Source organism: Rhinopithecus roxellana, chromosome 17, assembly GCF_007565055.1.
Source record: "Rhinopithecus roxellana isolate Shanxi Qingling chromosome 17, ASM756505v1, whole genome shotgun sequence".
Lineage (NCBI taxonomy): Eukaryota > Metazoa > Chordata > Mammalia > Primates > Cercopithecidae > Rhinopithecus > Rhinopithecus roxellana.
This window is the reverse complement of record NC_044565.1, coordinates 79,889,781-79,905,639: the sequence shown is the minus strand read 5'-3', so window position 1 is coordinate 79,905,639 and position 15,859 is coordinate 79,889,781. Positions and strand designations below refer to the sequence as shown.

Sequence of the window (15,859 nt, the reverse complement as noted above, 5' to 3'; positions counted from 1 at the left end):
TTACAAAGAGCAACAGAAAAATTATACAAACTCTTGCTGCCAATGAAAGAGCAACTATTAACACTGGATAAAAATTGTCCTGCACATCTCTTTATACATCCATACGGTTTAAAAAATAAAAAGTTAGAATTTTGATGAAATAGAATCCATTTTTATAGTAAAAGTAGAAATTAGACATACGAAATGTGATTTTAAATAAAAGGTATTAAATGTAAGTTTCCTTTAACAGAAGAAAAAGAAACTGAAATGTAATTGGATACGCTGGATTTCAGGTAAACATTTCTTCACAAAAGACATTATTTTCTAACTTATCTCTCTAAAGTCAAGAAAAAGATTATGAAAAACATTTAGACATTCATCATATTTAGCTTTTGTTGACTTATAAATCACCCCCAAAACACTGTGGCTGAAAATAAACACCATTAATCATTGCTGCAGACCTGCATGTCTGTAGGGATGGTCCTGCTGATATGGCTTCGCTGATCTTGGGTGAATGAGTTAGGACATGCGTCAACTGGAACCTGGCTGGCCTAGAATCACCTCACTCGTGTGGTAGTTGATTATCTCTTGGCAGGGAAAGTGGGGGTGACTTGGCCCTGTGATCTCTCATACTCCAGCAGGATGGCCCAGGCTTGTTCACATGATGGCAGCAGGGCTGTGAGAAAGGGAGTGAAAGTATGCAAGGCCTCTTCGGGCTGTAAACTCAGGGCTGCCACGAAATAATTTTCACCTCATGAAATCAGTCAAAGCAAGCCATGAGACCAGACTAGATTCAGGGCTGGTTGCCCGTATTATTTTTAAGTACTGGTGTTGATCATTCAAATAAGTTTTCATTAGAGCATTATTCTCTCAATCTGCAGACTTACGCATTTGTTCTGGGGATTGGTTTTCCTATGTTTTAAACATTTTTTCTGTTTCTTTTGTTCATTTCTTCTTTGCAAACACCAATTATGTATTTGTTGAATATTCCTTACCTATCATTCATGTCTTTTTCCTTATAATCTTTCTTTTTTATAATAATATGTGCATAGAATGTCTCCCCAGATATTTGCAGGTCTGAATCATTCATGATGTTATACAGGCTTCAGATAAAATGTCCTGCAGTGAGAGAGACTTCCATGGTCACCCAGTAACTTTCATACTCTATTATGTCATTCTGTTTTACTTTATTTATAGCACTATCAAAATGTATTCTTTACTTTTTACTATCCCCCATCCACCCTAGGTTGTAAGCTCCATGAAAGCAGAGATGTTGCCCACGTTAGACGCTGCTAAGCTCCCAGCATCAAGAAGCACTCTGGGCATGGAGGGGGTATTTACTAATTACTAGTTGAATGAATTAATGAATTAATACAAGTCCCGTCTGTTTTAAGTTAGGTTTATTCTAATTTTGGTTGCTTGTAGTATGGCTTTTTTTTTTTTTTTTTTGAGATGGAGTCTTGCTCTCTTGCCAGGCTGGAGTGCAGTGGCACCATCTGGGCTCACTGCAACCTCTGCCTCCCAGGTTCAAGCAATTCACCTGCCTCAGCTTCTTGAGTAGCTGGGACTACAAGTGCATGCCACCAAGCCCAGCTCATTTTTTGTATTTTTAGTAGAGATGGGGTTTCACCATATTGGCCAGGATGGTCTCGAACTCCAGATCTCATGATCCACCCACCTTGGCCTCCCAAAGTGCTGGGATTACAGGCATGACCACCGCACCTGGCTGTAGTATGGCTTTTTTTCTGTAATATTTTTTATTTACACTTTTCTCCTATAATTTCTTTGAGATTATAGAGAACTCTGTCTGAACTCTTCATTTTCTTAGATGATTTCTTTTGTAGTTCTTTATCTTCATCCTACATTCCTTTCTTCTTTATTTTCTCTCTCATTTCAAAGCATGTCTGTGGGATGGTTCTTTCAGATTGTCATTCATCTTGTATTCTTGCTGAAAAATCATCCACAAAGGAAGGGGAGTAGTGGGGGTTGTTAGTAAGCTTGAACACAGTATATTGCCTCCTACAGCCTCTCACCAAATCTGTTATTTTCCTTATTCTGGAACTGTATATCACCACTCAATTTTTGTCATTGAAAAGCTTGGTAATTTGGAAAATGCGATTTTCCTCCACTTTCTCTGCCTTGGTCATTCCCACAGCAAGAGAATGAATATTGGATAAAAATCAGGTACCACTCTGGTTCCTCTGCTTTTCTGCCTGCCATGTTCTGTGGTATCAAGTTGAGTCTAAAGGGAGAGTCCTCTTCTGCCATGGCCCTGGTGCCCCTGGATCTTACCTCCCTTGAAGAATCACTGGATGGCATTTCAGGGTAATCTCACTTTCTTTTGGGGAAATGTCCCTCTTGCCCAAGGTCTGAGGATATATTGTTAGTTTTTAGTGTTCTTCCTCATTTTGGTCCAGATTTCACAGCATTTGGCAGGTTTGCTACATAGTTTGTGGTTTAAGATTGCAGTCATATCCTTATTTCATTGGCAACTAAAATATTTTTCTGTTTTTAGTTCTTTTTGAGATTTTTGAAGAAGGGGAGGGTGAGAATTAATGCCTGTATACCATGATCCTTAACCAGAAGTCATTTTGTGCTCTTTCAACTGCTTTCTGCAAATTCGTATTCCACAGCGTAGGAGAGATGGTAAGTGCCATTCACCCACCAGGTTTAGGACTTAGGTCTGAAGTTTTATAAAGCTTATTTACATTTTTGTTGCATAGCTTTGCATCTATCACTTTTCTTCTCCGTTCTCTTTGACCTACCTCCAATCTCTAGAGTTTTCTGTTTGTTTTGTTTCATTCTGCCCTTCAGTGTACCCGCAATATTCTGCTTCCCTCTTTGTGGCAAGAACTTTCTTAGTTCTTCGTCTCTTTAGCTCCTCTAAGTTAAACTCCAAAGTCGTCTGGCCTCAAACAAGTAGTGGGTTGATAACAACCACTGCCACAATGGTCACCACACTTATCCTCCCCTCTGTTAATCAAATATTTACTGTATGCCTGTAATGCCACTAAAGCTAGTCCATGTATCATCTTGTGTCATCCTTCCAATGACCTCAAAAAGCCAATATAATTGCCTGCAATTTAAATGCAGAGATGTGAAAAATTACTTTTTACTAAAACTGGCTCCAGAATCATGTTGAGAGATGCCATTGTATTTGTTCAAGAAAATACTTTGAAAGATATTTGGGGTTAGTTGAGATTTTGTGATGTCAAAAGAGATGGGGGCAGGAGAAGAGAGAAAAAAGTTGTTGTTTTGTTATTGGAAGGAAAAGGTGAGAGAAATAAAAGAAGAGGAGAGGGAGCCAGAAAGTTAGAGGCTAGCCCTGAGAAAGAGCCAGAGAATTCCTAGCACTGCTGTATGGGAGCTGTCAGCCCTATAGCTCCTGTACAGGTTGGCTGTTCTCCCCTCAGGGCTCTCTTCAGCCCCAAATCTTCAGCTCATCTGCTATGCACACAATTCCTAGGTGGGGGTTTCTGTGGTTCTTATGAAAGGGTCTGGGTTTCCCATTGCAGTCAAAGCCTCAAGAGACAAAACTATATGGGATCGGGAACTGGGAAATCTTTGAGAGGCAGGGGCTTTGGAGTTTTTTTATTTTTTATTTTTTTATTTTTATTTTTTATTTTTCTTGAGACTGAGTCTCACCCTGTTGTCCAGGCTAGAGTGCAGTGGTGCGATCTCAGCTCACTGCAACCTCCACCTGCCTCCTGGGTTCAAAAAATTATCCTGCCTCAGCCACCCACGCAGCTGGGATTACAGGTACGCATCACCACGCCCGGCTAATTTTTGTATTTTCAGTAGAGACAGGGCTTCACCATGTTGTCCAGGCTGGTCTCGAACTCCTGATGTCAGGTGATCTGCCCACTTGGGCCTCTCAAAGTGCTGGGATTACAGGCATGAGTCACCTCGCCCAACCAAACTTTTATTGGCTACAGGATTGTAGTGAGGGTGATGGCTGGGGAGATGCATTAGTGCAATACTTCCTCTAATTTGAGAGCAAAAGAGGCCACAGTTGACATCTGAGTTTTATGTAGGTAAGGAAAATGAGAGTCAGAGAAATTACACTACTTTCTTAAGGACACTTAACATATAGAATGACTTCTTGCTATTTAACGAACATGCCCAGTTCCTTTCTGCTCAGGAGACTTCCTCTTTCTAAGTCTGCAATCCAGAATATTTTCCCCCCAGATCTCCTCATTGTCAGCTCCTTCTTACCTTTAAAATCACCTCCCCAGAGATACTTCCATTTTGTATCAAAAACAGTCACCATGATGCATACTCCTGACACACACTCAATCTCTATCTCCTTACCACATTTTATTTTTCTGGAGAATAGTATTTACTACTCCCAAATATAATATTATGCATTTATTTTTAGTCTAGCTCTTCTAGTAGGATGTAGCTTCACAAGGACAGGGATTTTGTCCGTCTTATTCACTACTGTATCCATGGTGCCCAGTGCAGAGTTTATAACATTTAGATGGTACTCAATAAAGATTTGATAACTACCCTCAATAAAAAGTTACTGCCCTTCTATGATATAGGGTACAGTCTCTTGACTTTGTAATTTCAACATTCAAATACAACCCAGTCCACTTGTTTCTAAGCTAGTCATGCAAACCACCTGTTTTCTTCAGAACTGAGATAATTATGCATTATACCTGTTCTCACCAATAGCTGTGTCTGCTTACTGGCTTACTTTGAAGACCACTTCAAGGAGCTCTTGTTAAGAACCACTGCTACTTCAGTCAGATACTTGTTATCTCAGAAATGGTCTTTTCTCCGGTAGAGACCTCAGAGCCACTGAGCAGGCCTTCTAAAGGTTCTTTCATCAGGGCTAAGGAGGCAGTGATTCTGAGCACACAACAGTGTAAGGAAGTGCTTGGAGGGTCTCTGCATCCAGCTGTGTCATATCCCAGCCCCGTGACCTAGGTCAGTCACAGGATCTTCCTCGAAGGTCAGTTGTGAAGAAAAACTTGTCAAGACCATGTGCAAAGCAGCACAGCAAGGGCAGAGGATCCAAGTAGAACACCTGGTGAGCTGACCAGCTGAGAAGGGACTCCTGACCGGAGTTTAAATGAAAAACTGAAGCATGCATTGAGGGAACAGATGGCAGTCTTGATGGACAAGGAAAGGAATTCAGATTGGGCACTGAAAGCCATGTTGGATTACAGAAAGCATTCATTCCATAGGCGGAGTAACCTAGGCTGAGCCAGGTCCCTGTCCACACTTGTTAGGTGGGTAAACTCAAGCCAGCTTCATCCTATCTGAACCCATGTTCTCATTTATTCATTGTGATGCTGGTAATCAAAACCTATAGATCCACGGAAAGGCTAAACAATGACAAGTAATGTTTGTGAAATGATTCTAAATCATAAAGAACTTTCCTAATGCATATTGCTGATGTCTGGGCCAGTAACCTGGTGGTGCAATAAAGAGCTTCAGGCAGGATTAGAAAGACCCAAGCTTGAATGCCTGCCCCGCCACCTATTAACTTTATGGCCTTGGGCTGATTATTTATTCTCTCTGAGACTTTCTCTTTCATCTGTAAAAGGGAAATGGATACTTGTGAGGATTCGCTTATATCTAAAGAGACTAGTCAAGCACCTAGGACATCATCTCCACCACCACCACCATTGTCATCATGGCCAAGGTTAGTTTAAGCACTCACTGTCTGCTGAGCATTGTTCTAAGAGATTCAGGTGCATGTAGGTAGATATTGTTATTCTGAGGCCTAGGGAGGTTAAGTGGTAGAGCTTGGATTAGGACCCAAACAGTTAAGCACAGCACATGGGGGTAGTTTTTGACAATAGTACAAATCTACTACCAGTGTAGGCCAATTTTTAGAAAGTCCCTTTGTGAAATAACAGACTGTCAGAAGAATTCATGGTTTCTAAAGAATTTGATCACGGAAAAGAGAAATCCCTTAGAATGGTCCCTAGATCCTTATCACCTGCTATTTAAAAACAAGAGTTGATTCTGCTAGAGAATATGTCATTGATTCCACTTCCAGGAAGAAAGGATGTTGAATTAACAATGGAAACTGAAATCCCTACCTCTGAGCTCTTCTCTCCTATTTGTAAAATCCCTGAAAACAATCCTGGTCAGCTTTGGGGTTATCTGTATCAGTGAAGGAATTCCTCTAAGCCCACAAAGGAGGCAATGGGATGGAGTGAAAACATGATTTCACAAGGGAGTAACCTATTTGCTTCCTTGAGAGGGTAAGAAATTGCAGCCCACAGCAGAGGTTGCCGGTTCACCCAGTGGTGATCTGCTGTTGCATTTCTCCCATCCACATATGAGGTCATAAATCCACAGGGCAGGAAAAAGTTTAGCCCCATGACTTAAGCTTTAAGCAACATTCTCTGAGAAATCATATGCCTATTTATACATTTTTTATCCTTGCTCTCTGGGTCACAGGTCAGTGCCATCAGTGGGTAGAAGCTACCAGTCTGCCCTTACAAAAGACTTCTCCATTCTTTGGCCAAAGTAGAAAGGCATCTAAAGGGAAAGAGGCACTCCACTTCATGCCAGGATTTTCCCCTTAGATATTTCTCACTGTGTAAAATACCAGCAGTAATGTTAGATACACAGATCTAGCTACAGAGCCTTTATCTATGAGCTCCAGCCACATCACCTCTGAGGAGCTGCAATAGCAATGCTTGAGTCTTTGCCAACTTTGAGACCACAAGGTATTACTTAAACTTTCCTTTTATTATCTTATCAAGATCATCTCTCAGTCTGTGAAATGGGTCTTTAAATTAGCAAGATTTTGAAACACCATGTGCCCAGAGAATTCCTAGGAAGAATATGGTCATAAAAATAAAATCACGCTATTTACCAAAAAAAGGCAACAACAACAGACACAAAATCATAAATTAAGGCAATAAACTACATGTATTGGGAATGACTGGGGCAAGACAGAGGGTCCTTTCTACATGCCCAACTGAAATGTTCTATTAAGTTTTAAGCAATCCTGTTTACAGCAGATATAAATTAAAGTAACAGTGAGGCCATAAAATAGAGCAGCTGTTCTCTATCTTCACTGATGACAGAACAAGAGAAAAAGGCTAGTCAGAGGTAAGGAAGACTTCTTGGCAGAGAGACCTGTAATGCTAATGGGGACAGTGAGAAAAGATGGAAGTGTTGAGAAGTCATCTCCTTTGATACACATTTAAAGGATACAGATTAAGTGAATTTTACACGCACCTTGAAGTCCTTCACACTTGACCAAGGTTCTATAACAACCCTCCATTTCTCTGTACATTTAGCTATTCTACTCTAAATAAATGGAACTCCTTACCAAAAATGCCACAAGTATACAATTGCACATCTAAGACAGTTGTGGAAACTAATAAGCAACTGGTAATCCAAAGTGAAAATGAGCAATGATTTCTGTGCTGAAGCAGCTGGGTTTAAGGCCAAAAATTGAGTGATTTAAGGGATTTCTGACCCCATGGCCTACAAGCCCGCATGATTAACAGCTGAGTTAACAAGACACACATAATGCCTGGCTCGCGTTTGCCTCTACTTGCTGGACTTACCTTCCCTAAAATGCTGCATTTTTAGGGTAATCCAGAGTATATGCCATGCCCACCAACTCTGCACTATCCCTAATAGCCCCTACCCCCCAGGGATTTGGAGGCAGCAAATGGAAGTGCAGGTAATGTGGAAAAGAATGTAATATTTGAAATTATGGCAGAAATTCAAAGATGTTCTATAAGCCATATTGAATCCTGCTTGTCTAATAAAGTTTGATTCATCAGAATGACCTAGTCATTTTTGTTCAATTCAGATGTACTGTATCTGACAACATTCCAAACATAATAATTTCTTAAAATTACAAAAACATCTTCAATTTACAAAGTTATCTCAGGGACTTTATTTTTGTTTCTTTTTTATTTGGTTGGTTGTTTTATTGCTAAATGCTTTTAATACAGTGGTTTTTAGGGTGTATGTGTGTGTGTTTCTAGCAAATATAAAAAGAATTATATACCATGACCAAGTGGAATTTATCCCAGGAACTCAAGAGTGGCTCAACATATAAAAATCAACCTCTTTTATACACTAAGTCAGTAAAATGAGGACAAAAACCACATGACTATTTCAATAGATGTGGAAAGGGCATTTGACAAAATCCAACACCCTTTCATTATAAAAACACTAAAAACATTAGGAATAGGATGGAAATTCCTCAAACTGATGAAGAGAATCTACAAAAAGAAACACAACTAAATTATATGTAATGGAAAAAGATTAAAAGCTTTTTCTCTAAGATAAGGAACAAGACAGGGATGTCTACTCTTGCCACTTATATTTGACATTGTATGGGAAGTTCTGGTCAGGGCAATTAGGCAAGAAAAGAAAGAAAAGGCAAGCAAAGTAGGCAAAAGTTGATATTGCAGTTTTGAGTGTAAAAATTGTAGGGTAGGCCAGCAGGCAAAATACAGACAGAACTTCTGCGTAACTGTCTTGAGGCAAAATTCCTTCTTCTCAGGGAGACCTCCATTTTTGCTCTGAAGGCCTTCACTGATTGGATGAGGATGACTCACATTATGCAGGGTAATCTCTTTTTCTTAAAGTCAATCAACTGTAGATGTTAATCACATCTACAAAATACCTTCACAAATGACTGGGTACCATAGCCTAGCCAAGTGACACAAACAATTTAATCATCGTAATAAGGGTACCAAGACAAGTCAATGTGGAAACAATAGTCTTCTCAACAAATGGGCTGGGACAACTGGTAATCCATGTGCAAAAATGTAAAGTTGGGCTCCTATCTCACCGCATATACAAAACTTAACTCAAAGTGAATCAGACTTAAAAGTGGGAGCTAAAACTATAAAATTCTTAGGAGAAAATATAGGAGTAAGTTGTGACCTTGGATTAAGGAATAGTTGGTCAGAAACACCTGTACTTTTCAAAAATAAAAACACGCATGAGCCACCGTGCCCAGCCTCTTTTGTTTTTATGAGTTTGCCTATTGTTGTTGATATTTTATATAGATGGAATCATACAATATGTGGCCTATTGTATCTGGCTTCTTTCACATGGCATAATGTTTTCAGTGTTCATGTATGTTGTAGCATGTATCAGTATTTCATTCTCTTATGGCTAAATAATTTTCCATTGTAGGGATATGTCAATTTTGTTTATTTATCAATTGATGGATATTTGAGTTGTTTCCATCTTTTGGCATTTGCAATATAGATATTAGGAATATTCATGTATAAGGTTTTGTGTGAATATGTTTTCTTTTCTTTTTTTTTTTTTTTTTTTTTGAGATGGAGTCTCGCTCTGTCGCCCGAGCTGGAGTGCAGTGGCCAGATCTCAGCTCACTGCAAGCTCCGCCTCCCGGGTTTACGCCATTCTCCTGCCTCAGCCTCCCGAGTAGCTGGGACTACAGGCGCCCGCCACCTCGCCCGGCTAGATTTTTTTTGTATTTTTTAGTAGAGACGGGGTTTCACCGTGTTAGCCAGGATGGTCTCGATTTCCTGACCTCGTGATCCACCCGTCTCGGCCTCCCAAAGTGCTGGGATTACAGGCTTGAGCCACCACGCCCGGCCAATCTCAACATGTTTTCAATTCTCTTGAGTGTATATCTACAAGTGGAATTGCTGGATCATATGGCAAGTCTGTGTTTAACTTACTAAGGAATGTCCAATTTGTTTTCCACAGTGGCTACATCATTTTATATCTTCCCAGCGATGTATGAGAGTTCCAGTTTCTCCACATCCTCACCAACACTTGTTTTATTTTCTTTTACTATAGCCATCCTAATGGGTATCAAGTAGTATCTCACTGTGGCTTTGATTTGCATTTCCCTGATGGCTAGTGATGTTGAGCACATTTTCATGTGCTGAAATACTCAATGTTAGATTGTTTAAATACATACATACAAATACCCCTCCCATACCACACACATCACTAATAAGCATGTTACTGACAGTCATTTAACACAGAACCAGCAAATTTAGAATACTTGCTTTTTGTGTGTGCAAAAGAAAAATGCATACAACTCATCTTTAAATCTGATAACTTGAGAACATGTTAGAAATGCAAGATCTCTAGCCCCTCCCCAGATCTACTAAATAAGACTTTGCATTTTTCAACAAGATTCCCAGGGGACTCATATGTACAATGAAGTGTGAGAAACCCAAGCATACAGGAATTTAAAAGCCAACTTAAAATTTGTGTATCTAATTCAACAGCCATATGAGGGCTAATGACAGTACCTACTTCATAGAGTTGTTTTGAAGATCAAATGAACCCATGCATATGAAATTCTTAGAATGGCACCTAGCAGAGTAAGGACCATCTAAGTGTTCACTATCAGTATTGATTTGTATTGACTGTTGCATTGATTTTGGTTGATTATAGTTTTCTAAGTGCTTTATTATACCTCTTCCTCCTCATAAGAGTTCAGGGAGATAGGAGAGAAATATATATTGTTTTCCCAATTTTATGGTATAGGAAACTGAGACTCAGAGAGGGTAAATGACATGCTTACCATCACATATTACTTCTAATTACCTGCTTTTGCCCCAATTTCCATTACTTTTAATGCCAAAAACCACAATTACTTTTGTACCAACCAAATAGCTAATAAATGGCAAGATTCAAGCCCAGGAATTTCAATACACTGTCTATGCTTAACTTTCAAGTATATATTACAAAGAGTTATTCTGTTGCTGGAGAGAAGTTTTAGCTTAGATTAGCATCTCTCAATGGTGGAGAGTAAAACCTCAGAGTTTGGTGTTGGGGTTTCAGTGTGCCTGTACCATTAAAGGTAGGTCTGAAGATCTGTTTCCACTTTTACTTTCTAAAAATTGGCAATATAACTTTTCAAGTACTTTCTCTCTTATTGGAATGGGTCAGAGTGTCTACACAGAGGTTGAGAAGCCCTGGAGGGTGCAGGCTGGTGAGCATTGGGGAAGGACGGCTACGGCTTCACCTTCACCCACACTCAGCTCAGCTCACCGTTCACTTCCAGGGTGGTTCTGACCATCATACCCAGTTTACAATTGTGTTTATTCTTAGTCTCACACAACTTAAGTAGACCTTAGTAAATTATTTGCTAAAACCAGGAAGTATAAGGAACACTCACTTTAAAAACAAGCCAATAACAAGCGTAAAAGAGACAAGCACCCTGCAAGTTTCCCTCGAAATGCTAGTTACCAGATGTGATGATGTTCATCTCTTCAAATTCTCATTAAAAAGTCTGCAGGATTTCAAAAACCAGTGTTGAAGAAAGAAACTCTACACATGATCTTGGGGAATGATATCAACAATGTTAAGGGCTGAATTGTGTCCCCTAAAAGTAATATGCTGAAGTCCTAACCCCTAGTACCTCAAGATGTGATTGTATTTGAAGATAGGGTTTTTAAAGAGGTAATTAAACTGAAATGAAGTTATTAGGTGGGTCCTGATCCAATAGGACTGGTGTCCTTAAAAGAAGAAATGCAAGCTGGGCACAGTGACTCACACCTATAGTCCCAGCACTTTGGGAGGCCGAGGCAGGAGGATCACTTAAGCCCAGGAGTTCAAGACCAGCCAGGGCAACATGACAAAACTCGTCTCTAAAAACCAAACCAAAACAAACAAACAAAAACATAAACATAAACAAAATTACCCAGGCATGGGGATGGATGCCTGCAGTCACAACTACTTGAGAGGCTGAGATGGGAGGATCACTTGAGCCTGGGAGGTAAAGGCTGCAGTGAGCCGTGATTGCATCACTACACTGCAGCCTGGGCAACAAAGTGAGACCATGTCTCAAAAAGAAAAAAAAAAAAAAAAAAAAGGAAATTTAGGCACAACAAGTACAGAGGGAAGGAAGGGAGAACCATGTGAAGACACAGGGAGCAGGCAGCCATCTACAAGCCAAGGAAAGAGGCCTCAGGAGAAACCAAGCCTGTCGGCACCTAGGTTGAGTCCTCTGGTCTCCAAACTGTGAGAAAATTAAATTCTGTTGTTCGAGCCTCCAATCTGTGGTACTTTATTAAGGCAGCTCTAGGAAACTCATACAATATCTAAAATTAGGCGGTGTTCGCTATATTCTAGGTACTTTGACACATGTTTACAAGGCATTTTCTCATTGAAACATTACAGCAACGCTGTGATGGATGTTTCTGCTATGCCCTGATAGTGCTGTTGAGAAAATTAAGGCACAAATAAGGCACACAGTTTGCTCTATGTAACACAGATAGTAAATGACTGTCAAAAACTGGATATGAATCCAGGTTTTTTTTTGGTTTTTTTTTTTTTTTTTTTTGAGACGGAGTCTCCCTCTGTCACCCAGGCTGGAGTGCAGTGGCGCGATCTCGGCTTACTGCAAGTTCCGCCTCCCAGGTTCTTGCCATTCTCCTGCCTCAGTCTCCTGAGTAGCTGGTACCACAGGCACCCACCACCATGCCTGGCTAATTTTTTTTTTTTTTTAATTTTTAGTAGAGATGGGGCTTCACCGTGTTAGCCAGGATGGTCTTGATCTCCTGACCTTGTGATCCACCCGCCTCAGCCTCCCGAAGTGCTGGGATTACAGGCACGAGCCACCGCGCCCGGCCTGAATCCAGATTTTCTAATTCCACAGACCATGCTGTTACCCAGGAATAAGTTTATTCACAACACCCATGTGTCATTCCAAAGAAATTTGGAATTTGCATTCCAATCTGAAAAAGTCTTTCTGATCTTTCCATTTAGAAACAGAAATATTAAGGGAATCTAGTTTTTGTAAGAATTATATAAAAAATAATATTTCATGGTCAGAAAGTATTTTATAAGAATATTATGAAAAAAGAATATTTCAGGGTCAGGAAAGTATTTTGATGCCATAAAATAAAGTTCAATCTATGTTTTAATATGCATTCATGACTCAAATTATGTTTTCTGACATAAGCATCAATTGAAAAGTGAGAAAGTAAAAATAAATGAGCTTGAAAGTATATGTTATATATGATTTCTAAACAGTAGCTTAAAATAAACATTGTAATAGAAATTTCCATATACTTCTATCAAGTGAAAAATTGCATACACTGCATCATATCATATCCAAATACAATCAATCCACCATTCATTTCACAAATATTTGCTGAGCTCTAACTATGTCCCAGGCAGTAGACTAGGCACTAGGAATAAAAAAATCACAAAAAAGATTTGGGCCCTGTCTTAGTGGAGTCTGTTGTCCGAAACCAAATAACTACAGGTAAGCAAGCCAATTCAATCATTGCAAGTTGTAAAAGTGTTAAGAAGGGAGTGGGTCAGGATTAAGAGCAACAGCAGGGTAATTTCCTGTAGACACAGTGGTCGGGAAGATTTTCATGACACTTAAGCTAAGACCTGAAGGATGAAATAGAGCTGAACTGAAGGCAAGAACATTTTGGGTGAGAATGAGTGGTTTTGAGCCACTGGAAGAGAGGCAAGAGTGGTGAGAGAAGTTGGAGAGGTGTCCAGGAGCCAGGTCACGCAGGGCCTCAGGGCTCTCATGAGGAACTCAATGCAGTGGAAAGCCAGAAGGGTGTTAAGTGGGAGTGAGGAGTGATGCCATCAGGCCTGTTTTGGGAAAGCACTCCTGTTGCTATGTAGAGGTGAATTGCAGGAAGCCGAGCCCTTGTGGAGAGACTCAGTAAGAGACTCTTGCAACATTCCAGGTGTGAAAGAGTTCACTACAGAAGCAGCGGCAGACATGAAAAAGAGATGAATCTCAGATCTATTTTGCTGGTAGAATTGATAGAATTTGGTAATAGATGGAACATACAAGAGTAGAGGGGATGGTAAGAGAAAGAGGAAAATCAAGGATGACTCCTAAAGCTTTGGGGAAGATGGCGGTTACATTTCCTGAGGTGGAAAAGTATGTGTATATGTGTGGCGGGCGGGGGGGGGGGGGGGGGGGGGGGGTGGGTGAGGGGACCGGTGGATGCAGAAGGAGGTAGTCTAGGTCTGCTGCTGGAGACACATCAAGTCTCAGGCTCCTACCATTTTTCTGTTCCCCCATCTCAGTGCATGACTGTCATCCTCGCTGTCACAAAATGGCTGCTGAATTCTAGTCTCACACTCATGTTTAAAACAGGAAGATAAAAAAGGGAGCAAGATGGTTTCAACTCTCACCTGAAAAAAGAAAACTTTACTGGAAATCCCTACAGACTTCTGTTTATACCTCCTTAGCTAAAACTGTACTCCAAAGCTAGTCCTTGTTGCATGGAATGCTGAAAAGTATAGCATGGAAACTGATACAATTAAGTCAATTATACCCACCCCTAACAAAATCAGCGTTATCTTATCAGGATGATACAAGAAGGGATATTGGGTAGACAGCCCACAGTGTCTGATAGACCGCCCTGTGATTGAGTTAGCCTGTGAATATGATTAGGCTGAAGGACAAGATGGTTTTAAGTTTCTTCATGAGTGAGCAATAAGCATAATGAGCTCTGGCAAATCTGGAGCTGTCCTCTTTCTGCTTAAAAACAACCTTTAATTTGTCAAAAGAAAAGACCAGTCTTCCATCATTGACCTCCCCACTGTCTCCCAACTGTATCCCTAGAACTTTTCTCTTCTTGTAGGGATTGTGTCATGTGGAAGCATTGCCACTGGGCTTGGTGTTCTGCCACTAGTATGTTCACACCAAATGTCCTGAGAGTATGGCGTGGCCAAACTGAATGTCCACTCTTTTTTCCTGCATATTGCCTTTTGATCCTGGGAAGGTGAGTGCTACTTCAGCTCAGGGCAGCCTCCTCACCTTAGTCTCCAGATCATTCTGGATGACTCTGGTATATCAGTCAGTTCTCAGCATTTCTCTTTGGAATGCTGCAGCCTTTAGTCTCTGTGCATTATACCTGAACCTTTTCTTCTGTACCAGAAAGCAGGGGTCTGTCTAAACACTGTAGTCCATTATCCCGGTATAAAGATAGACTGTACTCTGCTGGAATTTAATCTGGAAACGTTTAATACATTTGCAGCACAAGTGCCAGCTACTTTAAGAGGAGAGATGATCACTTTTCTTCTCTTAAAGAGAAACTTCAAAATGAATATAAATCAACTTCCTCAATATGCTCATCGTACCTGATAATGAAAACAGTCCTCATTGAGAGAAATCTGTGGTCTCCTGGGAAGAACTTTGGCCAACAACAAAGAAAAGGGGAAAGAAAGAGGGAAAAAAAAAAGAGGGAGGGAGAGGCTCTAACTGTGTTGAATCAGAAACCAGTCTTTATCTGGAAGAAATTCAGCAAATGAGTGCCTTGACAAGCTACTCTAGTGGAAACAAGGACAATTAAGACAGCACAAACCATCCCCAAATGCTTGCATTTGGGACTTGCTGAACATCTCGAGCTATTTTCCAAATGCTTGGGGTTTGGCACAGTCCAGGCTCATGGTGGGAAACTTTCCTGAAGGTCTGTCTAAATGCTCCTATTTTTATTCCATCTCCTGGCAGTTAATATCCGGTTAATTTGCTCCAAATTCTGCATTTGATATATGTTAGATATCTTCAGACCCTGGCTGTGCCCATTCTCCTTCATGTGGTTGCCAGAAATTTCAGAGTATTATCTTCATGCCTGGTTTTCAGAGCAGACAGTCGTTCCTTCCTCTTTGTCCACCATTCTTGGGGATTAGAAGGACTGTGATGAGAATACAGAAGGGACCATGATGTGTGTGGTACTGCAGAAAGATTTGGGAATGCTGGCTTTGAGAAACAAAGCCTCAGGGAGAAGCGATAGCTGTCTTCACAGTTTTGAAAGAATAGCAAATGGAAAGGGATTAAACCCATTCTGTATGGCTCCAGAGGGGTGGAGCTAGGACCAGAGGCCTACATGGGCTCTATACAAGAAAGACTTTCTCATTTCAGAGCAACCAGAAAGAGAGATCTGCCTCTTCTTCACCAAAGTGA

General features: G+C 40.5%; 1 long non-coding RNA gene across 2 annotated transcripts in view; it reads left to right on the top strand.

Moving 5' to 3' along the window:
* The first annotated feature begins 2,514 nt into the window (after positions 1 to 2,514).
* Positions 2,515 to 15,859, top strand: part of LOC115894373 — a 45,969-nt gene continuing 32,624 nt past the window's right edge. For both annotated transcript variants that reach the window (XR_004054504.1, XR_004054505.1), the window contains exon 1: positions 2,515 to 2,625. This is a non-coding gene — a long non-coding RNA (uncharacterized LOC115894373). The remainder of the gene's footprint in view (positions 2,626 to 15,859) is intronic.